The sequence below is a fragment of the Aedes aegypti genome, chromosome 3 (genome assembly GCF_002204515.2).
Source record: "Aedes aegypti strain LVP_AGWG chromosome 3, AaegL5.0 Primary Assembly, whole genome shotgun sequence".
Taxonomy (NCBI): domain Eukaryota; kingdom Metazoa; phylum Arthropoda; class Insecta; order Diptera; family Culicidae; genus Aedes; species Aedes aegypti.
In genome coordinates, this window is record NC_035109.1 from 196,761,419 (window position 1) to 196,773,857 (window position 12,439).

The window sequence follows — 12,439 nt, forward strand, 5'->3', positions numbered from 1 at the left end:
AGCATTTTGGGACCAATATTATACAATATTTTCACATCTGACTTACTTCAGTTACCTCAAGGATATCAAAAATCCTTGTTTGCGGATGACACAGGCCTCTCCGCCAAAGGACGAAGACTGCGTGTCATCTGTAGTAGATTGCAAAAGAGTTTGGATATTTTTTCATCATACTTGCAAAAAAAGAAGATTTCTCCTAATGGTTCCAAAACTCAACTAATAATATTCCCACATAAACCAAATGCCGTTTATTTGAAACCCGCTCCCCTTGGTTATGCGACCTTGCCGCGATGGGAGGGCATAATCCATTAGCCCATATGATGGAAACCAAAGGCGTAACCTGTAGTGGTGGTATCACATTTTGGCATTTTTTGCTTAAAGCCGCGTCATAATTCATATGGCATAGACGCAATAATATCTCGGATGTGATCCAACGGACATTCTGCGTCATTGATAGAATTGATGCCCATTTCAAATAATTAATCTATTCGAAGTGGACATTAATACTATTGGTGACGTTCAGTTTGCCTTTTGCTAACCAGAATGATCCGTAGCCACTCTTACTATTAGCTAGCTAGATACATCGTTATCATATACGACGTAGGGAATACTTAGGAACTGTGGACATTAATACTATTGGTGACGTTCAGTTTGCCTTTTGCTAACCAGAATGATCCGTAGCCACTCTTACTATTAGCTAGCTAGATACATCGTTATCATATACGACGTAGGGAATACTTAGGAACTGTTAGGAAAATTACTAGTAGATTCACAGAGTAGAAATAAGTGGCGACAATCTTATTTTCATATGGTTTTTACATTGCCATAATAAGAAATATCTCTTCTGTAACAGCGGTATAAATAATCTAATTCCAGCTTCATTTTCGCAAAATTTACAAGTAGAAAGTAGGCGTTGGGAAGCATTGCATTTGCCACCGAAAAGTGAATCTTATAGGAGACTGTAATAGAAGCCTAAGGTAACTTTACTCTTCAATATTCACTATAAAAATGACTATGGAAAGTAAGACGCTGAGATCGATCATTAGGGTACACTTGCTAATTTCGAAAAATTGTTGAACATACAAGGAAAGCGACTTTTTTCTTTAAGGATATATGAACGTAATGACCAATAAATACTTTTAACAACAAAAAATGAAATTAACTAGAGCTCTTACTAAACAGCCTAATTTTGTTAAGACTTGACGACAATTGACATTTAAGACTCTAATCTTACGTAAAAGACAGGAGTAATCAGAATAGCACTTGAATGACAAATTATTCAAAACCATTTCGACTAGACAGTATTAGTAATGACACTACTACACTACTATTTCAAACAAATTCTGATGGAGCTGCTGATTTTCACAATGATTCCTTTTCTCAGAAGCAAGGGAATATGGGTACTTTTCAAAAAACTACCACGTCACAATACTAATAAAAAAGCAGTGTTCATGTGGGCGCCATTGCCTAGTCTGTCTGGGTATTGGTTCTGGTAGAGGGGAAACTTGGCTAAAATCCAGACCGAGGGTTCAGCCTTGACAAGTTAAGCTGTCAGGCAGCTCCAACTGAATACCATACAAAAAAAAAATAAAAATAAACCAAATGCCGTTTATTTGAAATCTTCAAGTAGAAATGTTGTCACGATGAGACGGGTTTCAATAAATTGGTCAGATTAAGTTAAGTATCTAGGGCTCATGCTAGATAAGACTTTAACTTTCAAAAATCATTCATTAACAGAAAATTGAAACTTTGTCTTAAGAACAAGCGTTTGATCTTCATACAAATTTTCAGGCCTGCCATGTTGTATGCTGTACCAATATAATATAGCTGTTGTAATACCGGGAAGAAAGCTCTGCAGAGGATTCAAAATAAAATTTTGAAAATGATTTTGAAGCTTCCTTCTTGGTATAGTACTAATGAGTTACATAGAATATCCAATGTTGAAACATTGGAACAAATGTCAAATACAATAAGTAATCAATAATTTTAGACAAAAATCGTTGCAATCTTCTGTTGCCACGATTAATGCGTTATATATTATGGTTAAGCTAGGTGTAGTAAATTTTCCCTGTCCTTTGGTTCAGAAAGAGGTATGGGCGCGTTCTGCCAACTCGGTCGAGACAGATTTCTTGTGTGAACAAGTTACAACATGGACGTTCTAAGGTGCCAGAATAAAGTGTTGTGCTTGTGGGGAGCACGTGAAGATGGGATGGAAGGTCATTACTTCGCGTTCGTGCTTTACTCTTGCTTATCTTAAAAGTTATATACAATAACCGACCCTAAGTTTAACTATCTAAATTAACATTTGCTAATACAATAATCGTTCTGAGCTTACTAACATGTCGTCGCGTTAATTTTATCATAATGATCTTTTATCTACATCCGTCGAACCATTCTGAATGGTCGTTGTGAGAACTTCTCAAAACCAAGAACTTCTCACATGCATTAAAGCTGAATTGTCCTACATTGAAACATTGAGGTTTTCGCTCTTTTGGATTCATTTTTTGTTGTTCGTCATCAGTATTGTTGAGATGTCCTGAATGCCGCACATGGCGTACAGTGATCATTGCCATGGAGTTTCTCGTAAGCTGCATGGGGATAGTTATCATGGGAATCCAAAGAGCGAATTTTGTATGATTTCATTGTAGGCCAATACAGCAATAAAGCATGTAACAATCACTAACATTTCTTCTCTCTTTATCCTTGTTTTCATATCTAACCCGCCATTACAACGAGGAAAAATCCATCGGAGAGGAAAGACATGGCAGCGTATTGGCCGAGAAAAGATAAGTATCATGTTTTTGTAAATATTCTTATTACTGATTGCAAGGTGAATCAGAGCATGCTGAAGGTGTCTGGGTTCGATTCCCGGTCGGTCCAGGATCTTTTCGTAGTAGAAATTTCCTTGACTTCGCTGGGCATAGAGTATCATCGTGCCTGCCACACGATATACGAATGCGAAAATGGCAGTTAATAACTGTGGAAGTGCTAATAAGAACACTAAGCTGAGAACAATGGGGACGTTAATGCCAAGAAGAAGAAGAAGAAGGTGAATCAGATTAACTAAATTTTTAACTAATTACAAACTTGTTCCACAGAGCTATTTACAAAACACCACTCAAAATCCCTCCTTTCCAATATCCTTAGGCAAAACACACTTCAATACCGCTATATGTATGACTGATTTATGTTCTTTTGACCTTGCATCATTCATACGTGTATTGGAAGTCAAGAGTAGAAGCAAAACTTAAAGAACCTGCTGGTCAAAGATGTTGCGTTGCCTATTTCCCAAACTCCAAAACCCCCTCGGTGTATTATGGACGGTGTGAGTTTTCAAACTCATGCTGGAGACTTGGCCCCTGACGCCCTTGTACATCAATAAAATAAAATAAGTTAGGTTTAGTAAATTTGAAACCTTCAAGTAGACATGTCACGATGAGAGGGGTTCCAATAAATTGGTCAGATTAAGTTAAGTATCTAGGGTTCATGCTAGATAAGAATTTAACTTTCAAAAATCATTCATTAACCGAAAATCGAAACTTTGTCTTAAGAATAAGCTTTTGATCTTCATGAAAATTGTCAGACCTGCTATGTTGTATGCTGTACCAATATAAACTAGCTGTTGTAATACCGGGAAGAAAGATCTGCAGAGGATTCAAAATAAAATTTTGAAAATGATTTTGAAGCTTCCTCCTTGGTATAGTACTAATGTTGAAACATTGGAATAAATCTATATAAATAAAAATGGAGTGGTGTTTGTATGTCACGAAATGGCTTGAGAACGGGTCAACGGATTTGAATGCTAATTCCTCCGTTTTGTTCGTCAAGGGTTCCGACGTGTTTGTGTGTATAAAAATTACAGTATATTCACCGGGAAAGTCGGAAAAACTAGAGTGGATGGAACTGTCATTTTGTATGGGATGATCTTTAACGTTTTTCAAAAGCCTACTTGATGGCAAGACGAAGTTTGCCGGGACTACACAGATACTAGCTGACGGGATGATGAAACTGTATGACGTCACTCCCCTTTTACTTAATGTTTGTTTTGATTTTATAACACTAACACAAGCACACATCGACTATCTCCACACCTTTTCTATATCACATTGGTTCCGGCGTCCCGGCATACTTCGTCTTGTCATCAAGTAGGCTGTTGAAAAACACTTTTGATCGTCCCATATAAAATGACAGTTTCGTTCGCGCTCGTTTTTTCAACTTTTCTGGTGAATATCCTGGGATTTTTATACACACAAACACGTCGGAGCCCTTGACGAACAAAACTGAGAAAGAATCATTCAAATCAGTTGACCCGTTCGTAAGCCATTTCGTGACATACAAACACCATTCCATTTTTATTTATATATAGAAACACTTCATATTGTGGAACTATTCAAAAGCAGAACTGAAAAAAATCTGCATCACAAACGCCTTGATGTAAATTTTTTGAAAGTTTATTCAGGACCTTAATCATTGAATATCTGTATTCCTGAGAAATATGCGAGTTAAAAAACTTTTACAATTATAGAGACTTTCAGCACTACGGCCATAAACTTGTTAGCTCACACAAAGTATTCGTGAAAAGTGGAATAATTCCAGCACTTCCATCAGTTCCGTAAGGTCCTTGTTTTCCATGCCTCTATTCCCTTCGTTCAAGATTTCGTCCTACAATAAAACAATAGTTAGAACTCAATTGAATATTAATTACCTGAAGTGCCATCTTTGCGTGCTGCATTTTTTCATGTTTTTGTTTGAATAACAGCACAGAACAACCTTGGTAACAGAAGGGTTGCTAGCAACGAATCCCAAGAAACGTTCGATAACAAACTGTATGACGTCACACATAGTCAATATGCAAAGGGTTGCTGCGTTAAAACACAAGCGGTGCACTAACACATTCAAACATATGTGTATTACACAAAAGCATCTCCTCACCTCTATTACAGCACATTGCGCCGGAACCACTACACGGGAAAAAATTCTGTGGTAATAATTACTATTGTAGCTGACTACGCCCATTCTTGAAACTACCATGGAATTTTAGACCAATTTACTATGTTTACGGTACATCCCACCATATAACTGGTACATTCGACAGAAATAATTTACAACAATCTGATTTCGACTACAAACATGGTAAAATCAAGCGCGTTTCTGGTCTGCTGAAAATTGCCGGTGCGAGCGCTTAAGTTAACCCCCTAAAATAGTAGTTCTTACCGCACAATTTTTTTGCGTGTAGTTAAGCAATGAATTAGCATTGGCCGTCCATAAATTACGTACGAAATATGGAGATATGCAGACTTGAAGAATTCTTACACCTTATACAATTTTTATTTTCATACAAAAATGTTATTAAGGGGAGAGGGGAGGTTTAAAAATCATGAAAATTGTATAACATAATTGATGGACATCTTCGTAACTCTTTATATAACGTGGAAATTGAGCTGAATGGTTAGCAGAGATGTAGAGATCTGACGAACGTCGAACATGATTAAAAATGTCAAGGTTCATATTTGGAATTATTTTTAAAAATGTTATAGCCGTTATTTGAGCTGGAAAAATTGCTGAACTAGTTGCAAGTACATGCTATCTATATAAATAAAAATGGAATGGTGTTTGTATGTCACGGAATGGCTTACGAACGGGTCAACGGATCTGAATGATTATTTCTCCATTTTGTTCGTCAAGGGTTCCGACGTGTTTGTGTGTATAAAAATCCCAACATATTCACCGGGAAAGTCGGAAAAACGAGAATGGACGGAACTGTCATTTTGTATGGGACGATCCATAGCGTTTATCAACAGCCTACTTGATGGCAAGACGAAGTTTGCCGGGACCACTAGTTATTAAATAAAAACAAGAATTCTTAAAACATTTTAGGACCCAATAAATAGTTTTCGACAGTTGCCACGATCAAGGCATTATATATTTAGGTCAAGTTAGGTTTAGTAAATTGAAAGCGTTTTTATGTCTCTTATAAGCAGATCGCGAAGCGTCTCGCGACGCGGCGAAGTTGGTCAAAAATCGAAATTCGCACGTTGGTTCACCCATTTTTAGTCGCGAAGCAGTATAGCAGATAACGAAACAAAGGAACCTAACCGGTGGGTCGTGGCTAAAGGGTTTATCATAACTTTTTAGGGATATATTGATTCGCATGCCTAGGGAAAACACGACGCAGATATGTTATGTTCCGGGAATGCGTCGAAATAAGAAGATTAAGTAGCAAATAACACCTGATTCGGATAGTTTATTACCTTTGTACTAGGTCATTTACTAGGTATTCACTTAAGCCTGATTCGCTGCTGACAAGTAATTTCTCGGCCTATCTTGATGCATGGGAAATTTCTGCAAGGAATCGATCAAGAATGCGCTTTTTCGGATCGCAGTACGCAGTTGAAAAGAAATATCAGTTCAAATGGGAGTCGCTGTAGAAAATTTCTGCAAGGAATCGGTGAGAAATTTCTTCAGCGATTCCTTTTCAGTAGCAAATCAGGCTTAGCTTAAAGCCTGCTGTTTCGCTCAAGAAAAGTAGAAAAAATTTCTTGATTGAATGGGTCAAAACATTTCCTACAGAGAGCCCCCATTTGAAATGACATTTCTTCTCAACTGCGTACTGCGATCAGAAAAATGTGATTTTCTGGACCATTTCTTGAAAGAAATTTCCCACACATCGAAATAGACGATTCCTTTTCTTGTCAGTAGCAAACCAACCTTTAGTTGGTAAAGCGCACGACAAGCATGCAAGTGTCCTGGTATCGAATCCCAACTGAGCACGTGGATTTTTTTTTCCATAGGTTCTGCCTTAATTTATCCATCTTTACCACGCGTAATGAGTCAAATAATTTAGGTATTCGATGCTTGCATCGAAAATTTTCATGTTGTCGCTGAACATCCAGTGACTACTTTATCCGACACAGCTTATGATCACTTTTCTCACTAACACTTCAAGAAACTTGTCAGAAATGACAAAAGTCAAAACTAAAAAACAGTTTTCTCTTTTTAAATGAACAAATCGAAGAAAATAAAAACACCCAGCTCTTTTATTTGCCAAATAAAACAGATGTGTGTTTTTATTTTCTTCGATTTATTGGTTTAAAGAGAGAAAACTGCTTTCTAAGTTTTGACTTTTGCACCATTTTTACTTGGGCCTTAAGACACCGACACGTTAATGCTTCCAGTGGACGATTTGCCTTTTGAAGGAAGCACCACACTAGTACATACAATATTTAACGAAATACGTACAATACTGACGAAAAGTTTTCCGGACTCAAGCAGGAATAAATTATAGACTATTGTACACCATAGAAATAAATTCTATAGTGTACAATAGTCTATAATTTATTCCTGCTTGATGTCACCATTTTTTAACTACTAAAAAGTATTAATCGGGCCGGCATTGCAAAGAAATTTACCAAAGAGTTTATTATATTTTTCCTGAGTGTAAGAGAACTCTCCATTCATAGACTCTGCCCTCACGGTTGAGTTAAATTTTGCGGGATATGAGGTTAAACAAAATAAGTGTGCACACTGTGTCATTGTCGTGCACCAAACGAAAACATCACCTTAATTATGAATGTTTTACTATATAGGCTGATTTCATGTGGTGGAAGACCTGTGCAAACACGGAACTGTCATCTCCATAGAAAAGCTGTCAAAGTGCTTCAAAATCGGCTGTTTGAAACGTCTCGTGAAAAGGCCTATATGTGATTCTACAGATCGCCGGTCTTGTTGTTTATTAATTTCATGAAAGGGCCCATTCACAAATTTCATAACGCTGCTGAAGGGGGTGGGTAGGTGTCCTTACTTTGTGACGGTCCATACAAAAACTGAAAAATATTCATACAAAAAGCGTAACAAGGGGGTGGGTGGGTGTCCGAAATGGCCAATTTAAGCGTTATAAAATAAATGAATGAGCCCAAAGAGTGAAAAAGAGCATTGCGGTATTTCGTCCTATTATTGCGGTATACAAAAAAAACATATGTTTCATTACATTCAATTTCAATGCAACACAATGTTCGACCATTGAAAATATGCTCCATGCACGGTCCGTTTGTGTGAAATTGGACATATTTAAAAAGAAAATGAATTTATGACTTTATTTCACGATTCATGAACAAATCAATAGAATCGAATGATTTTTGTCGGTTTCATCTCCTCGTCCGTCGTAGTTGGACAATTTTTATGTAAATAGACTAGTGATTTCTATCTCAGCCCACTTAGCGACTAGTGTTTAACTTGTTGACATATGTATGCCCCACAATTGTTGTGACTTTAAATGGATTTTCCACCAGCTTTCACTAATCCGTTTCTTTTTTTTGTAAATCATTTTAAACAATATTATTTTTGAAACCTTTTATGTTTATGAATGCTAGAAAATATACCGTAAAATGGGGCGAATAGAAACACCCTCCGACATGTTCGAATGTGAACAACTTAAACTGTGTGGATTGCTGAGACCCCAATTGCTGTGAGAAAATAAAAATAATCGGACTAAGATTTATAAAAATGTTGTGTGTTTCTATTCACCCCGCAATGGGGTGAATAGAAACACTGTTCAGTAAATATCAATAGTTTTTTGTTTAAATTTTAATGGAAAAATAATTAAAAACAATTTCAATTTTTAATCATGTTAGAAATCGAAAAAATGGCGGAGCTATCAAAAAGGGTTGAGATTTCAATATTTTCTTTTTAATTTGTTTATGAGAAATGTAGCAAAACTTTTATTTTGAAAGAAGTCTAGCAATACTCTATTGTTATTGAACCAATGGAAAAAATATATTTCGGTAGGTTTTTAAAGTTTATCATTACATAATAGTCGCATTTCTAACTGTAGGTTGCTTTGTTTCTATTCGCGAAACTTTTTCTATTCACTCCGTTTTACGGTAATAATGTCATTTGAAGTGAAAAAATGGCCACATTCAGCAGAAATCTGTTCATCCTTAAGGCATTGAATCGAATCCATAACAAATCTTGATAGGATTCAATTAAAGTATTTAGTAGCGTTGATGTCGCGTTAACGTAAATGCGATGGATGTCCCTGTGCATCGGCACTACATACAAATCATCTACTAGACGTACGGCTACGAAGCCCGCAAACATTGGCTGAGGTATCATTCATTTTTAAATGGATGTTTCCGTTCAGTGTGTGTCTTGTCAGTCAGTATAATAAATAATAAAAGTGGTGAAGTGTTTTGCTCAATAATTATAAAAAATAACTCTTGTAAGTAACTTTTAAAAAGTATATTTCGTGCTATTTCACATCCTTCGTGCTCATGTTATTCAAAAATAATCAATGTAATATTTTCATTCTAATGTTCCAAAGTATAAAACGATAATTTATATGAGCAGACTGAACTGTCAGGGCTGAACAATGTTGTTTGTAATAGTGAAGATGATTAATATATATTTAGGTAGTTTAGGTCCGCAGTCTATGCAGAAAAAATGCAAAACTAATTATTGTGATAACTTTTAATTTAATTTTTTTTTTAATTTAATATGTTTTGTTGATCTCGATAACTTCACTAGCAGACAATTTCATTTCATTGTATGTTCCAAATTGAGAAACTTGCCAGCTCAATGCACTTTTGTCCAAGCGACATTACAATGATTGTAATATTGTACGTAAATATTTGAAGTTTTGCAGAATTACAGTACATTACATTTATTATTCCCACCGATTAGTTCGATATAGTTATTTAATATCTTATCCTAGCCTCAGTCTATTTTCTTGTTCTGCACAATTCATCAAAACAGGATTATTGTCATCAACTTTCTTTCTTATTGCCATAGGTAGTGCAGTGCGACGTAAGCGCCAATGACGTTTTCAGCATATTTTCGTTTTTTTAACGACAGATAACGAAAACTTTTTTCATGCAGGCACCTAGATGAGCGTTAGATCGATCGTCCTTTTGATATAATAAGATATGATTTGCAATCATAGGATGAATAAGGCAGTAAAAATGTTAAAATTGTCAATCGCGCTGACTATGCGAACATGGACATTGCAAACTACTTCCTTCCTGAGGCCTGAATTCGTGATCGATATTAATCATCGGAAAGTTAGTGTTAGAGTATTTTATCTTGTGATAAGTTGTTCGCGGTGTTGAAACCCTGCTCATGAAATTGGCGATTAATTGCTAAATCCCTTTAAAAGTGTGATAGAATTTTACTGTTCTACTAAAGTGAAGTGTACCATGCCCTCTAGAGTGACGCAAATTTTGAAATGTTTGCTCCCCTATGCTTAAACTATTTTATTTATGGTAAATAGCATCCTCCCAAAGTTTGAAGTGATTCGGAAGAAATTTGACTGTGCACACGCCATTTGAAGTTTATATGGAGATTACTATGGAAGACGCCAATCTTTTGTGTTCAGCCCTCTATCTCTTGAACATAATATTTTATGGAAATGTGAACAAATTCTTCTAATGTGAAATCCTCCCAGCAACAACTTTGTTGAAGACCACTTTTTGATTGGACCTCAGGATAAATTGTTATTCATCATTATAAAGTGGATTTGCATGTAGCATGCTTCACCAACTGTTCGGCAGACAACAGTGGTGCTCCTGGCGGGAATAATAGATCAAAGTAATCCAGGCTACTATGTTCTACAGCAAAAAAGCAGTGTTGCTCTGAAGTAATTGAATGATCATCTCAGCATGATTTAGACTTTGTTATCAATAATAACAAATTATCCTTACGTCCCATCGAAATGTGGTTTTCGGCAAAGTTGTAGCTAGGAAGTGTTCACATGAGATGAGTGTGTTCACTTTTCCATACACGCTAACATAAAAGTACCCATTAAATGGGTTTCTAGTACCCATTTTTATGGTCAGTATGGAGTTGTCAGAAAAAGAGTACTTTTCAGTGACATAAAAAAGGGTACTTTAACCTCATTATGAAGTATTCTTCCAGCTAATATAAATGGGTACATAGTACACATGATGTAGTTTGCAAGGCAATAGCGCCATTTTCAATTTCAGTTGTTTTTCAGCTCGGTGTTAATGAAAAAAAGTCAGGGTTTATTTCATTGTTCGACAAATAAATAATTATGGAGGAGCAGATTGCACACACTCTTTGCGACACGTAAGTAATATCAGCATATACTTCTCAGAAAGTAGATCTTTTAACAATCGTTTTTCTGATTGTAGATTTTTGGATGACTGCAGCTGAGTTCAATGCCAACTGCAGCGATTTCCTAAGTACCTGGGTCGTCTACTAAATGATCATATACATGTTGAATTATTGTTTTGTTAAATTATGAAATAAATGTACGATGTATTTTATTAATTCCGTTATTTATGCTGTTATTCATTATATGGAACTTTCTAAACCAAAGCTTTTGTCATAACCTCAATCCACTGCTTCGCTCATAAAATAATGGGGTTTTATTACCCATGTTCATATCGGAGGTCAAGAGTGATAAATACCCATTATTTGAAGTTCGAAGCGAATACTCTTTAATGAGTAAGTCGAGTTTACTCTTTAAATGAGTTAAACCACTTTTCTTGAAAATGGGTACTTTTTTACCCATTAATGGGTACTTTCATGTTAGCGTGTAGATTATTATGATGAGCAGTTAGAGGACTGAACATAAAAGGTTGGCCTTTTCCATAGTAATTTCCATATAAACTTCAAATACCGTGGACGTACCATATTTGGTTAAGAAAATTCTAAATTCAAACATTTGTCAAATCGTCAAAATCTGTCCGATTTTGTTGAAATTTGAAGCTGTGCCTGCTCAACTATTTTAGAATTAGGGTAAAATCAGTAAAATTATATTAGTCGTTTTTTTCTCCATGTTTTAACGACTTTTTGAGGAACACATTAGGTTCCTTAATTGACGCATCAATTCTTCAATGTGCCTAATTTGACGCACTATGTTCCTTATTTGACGCACTAAAAATAATGTCTAAAGTTCAAAATAAGGTACCGCGGGGCAAGTGGGTATATGGGGTAAGTGAAAATAATTGGTATATTTAACTGAATATGTGAATTAACGTTTCAAACTCATGCGTAAACCTTTGAGGCCATTGAGAACATTACGTTAAACAAGAAAATTCTGAGATTTTTCAGCCATTATTGCATAATAGAGCGAAATATTGTTAACCTGTTAACTATCACTCCGTAACAAGGTCACGGCGTGCAATCTTATTTTAATATTTTCAGCAGAAAAAAGTTGCGGAAAATAATTTTCTGTACCACTTCTAAGTTGTCCCTTCTGTCAGTTTTAAACTGCAATAAAAAAAGTTTTAGAATCAATTCGACAAAGACCTAAAAATAACTAAATTGAAACACTGTCAATTTTCTACTCTCGTGGGGCAAGTGAAAAGTTTCTCATTAGAGATTGAATTTGTGTTTTCTCTTTAGGTAGCTATAAGTAAACAAGGTTCGCAATTATCATAGAACAACAGAACGTGCTGATAATTCAAGAAACACTATACTCAAA

The 12,439-nt window shown here is 35.8% G+C and overlaps 3 long non-coding RNA genes across 3 annotated transcripts; 2 read left to right on the top strand and 1 right to left on the bottom strand.

Moving 5' to 3' along the window:
- The first annotated feature begins 2,209 nt into the window (after positions 1-2,209).
- LOC110678929 lies at positions 2,210-3,076 on the top strand. Its single transcript, XR_002502061.1, has 2 exons — positions 2,210-2,827; positions 3,047-3,076. It is a non-coding gene; the product is annotated as an uncharacterized LOC110678929 (long non-coding RNA).
- Positions 3,077-4,432: 1,356 nt separating this feature from the next.
- On the bottom strand, positions 4,433-4,942 carry LOC110678586. Its single transcript, XR_002501759.1, has 2 exons — positions 4,768-4,942; positions 4,433-4,659 (listed from the first exon to the last, which is right to left on the bottom strand). It is a non-coding gene; the product is annotated as an uncharacterized LOC110678586 (long non-coding RNA).
- A 5,804-nt stretch (positions 4,943-10,746) lies between these two features.
- Positions 10,747-11,288, top strand: LOC110678988. The gene is made up of 2 exons (XR_002502112.1): positions 10,747-11,076; positions 11,142-11,288. It is a non-coding gene; the product is annotated as an uncharacterized LOC110678988 (long non-coding RNA).
- The last annotated feature ends 1,151 nt before the right edge of the window (positions 11,289-12,439 follow it).